The following is a 1,322-nucleotide window of genomic DNA, read 5'->3' as shown; positions in this document are numbered from 1 at the left end:
AGCAGCATATAGCTGAATCAGGTTTTTAAATTCATTCTGCCAATCTGTATCTTTTAACTGGAATATTTAATCCATCTACATGCAACATTAATATTTATATGTAAGGCTTTGTTTCTGTCATACTGTTAATTGTTTTCAAGTTGTTTCATAATTCTGTTTTTTTTTTTCCTCTGGCTTTTTGTCTTTTGTGGTTTTTCTGTCATGTTGGCATTTGATTCCTTTCTCTTTCTCCTCTATGTGATTATTTTATTATAAGACCTGTGAGTTTTACATTTCTGATTGATTTCATGATAGTAAATATTATTTTTTTATTTCCATATTTATTACTCCTTTAAGCATTTCCTGGAGGGCCAGTCTAGTGGTGACACATTCCCTCATAATTTGTTTTTCTGGGAAAACCTTTATTAAACTGAAATTTCAGAAAGGATTTCAGACACTCAGTTATTCAATACACTTGTGTTGGGTTTACCAAAGTAGAATAAATATTTCAAAATCAGTAATTCAATTTTTTCATTAATCTCTAATAAAGCTATAAAACTGTTTCTTTTCCATTCAGCTGAAATAATATTAGTTCAATGTGAGAGACTAAGGTTGTTATACTAACTGTAAACTCTCATTGGCAGTTTCAATTATCTCTGGGAAAAAAAAGAGAAAATAGATAAATTATTTATTTCAATACATCACAGTTTTTGGGGGGGTATAAAAACAAAGAGACCTATGAGGAGAGAAGAAGTTAAGTGAGAAGAGTTAGTACAAAATCCTAAGAAGTGTATTGCTTTAGGCCAACATAGAGATAACTTCCACAGAAACTACACTCTCCTTAAATCAAAAAGGTGTGAGAGATAAATTCATGGGCAGATAATAGATAACCATGAAATCCAGATAATGCAATTCTATTTTGGTTTACTTTAAATAAACAAAGAGAAGATCTGAGGACATAACAACAGGAAACAGCACTTTTACAAGGTGCCTGAACTAGCTCAGATCAATACCACTTTAGAATCTTATCGCTAGTTCAGTCATTAGTTTCTCATACCACTTGGACTATCTTACTTTACTTATCTCAGGAATCACCACAGTAGTGGTGCATATTATTTATTCTTCTTTAAGCCTCAATTTTCACAGTCACCTGTTTAAATTTTAAGCAGTTCAAATTATATCTGGTCCCAAAAGTCTTCCATTTCCCCCCCAAGAAAAATAAACATCACCTCTATTTCCTATACTCCTATATTGCCATGTGCTTTATTAAGTATATATTGAATTAAATAAGGTAATCTTATATTATATGCTATTCTTGTTCTATGACCTTATAATTTAAATGA

Source organism: Symphalangus syndactylus, chromosome 23, assembly GCF_028878055.3.
Source record: "Symphalangus syndactylus isolate Jambi chromosome 23, NHGRI_mSymSyn1-v2.1_pri, whole genome shotgun sequence".
In the NCBI taxonomy this organism is placed as follows: Eukaryota; Metazoa; Chordata; class Mammalia; order Primates; family Hylobatidae; genus Symphalangus; species Symphalangus syndactylus.
Note: the sequence above shows the minus strand (reverse complement) of the source record.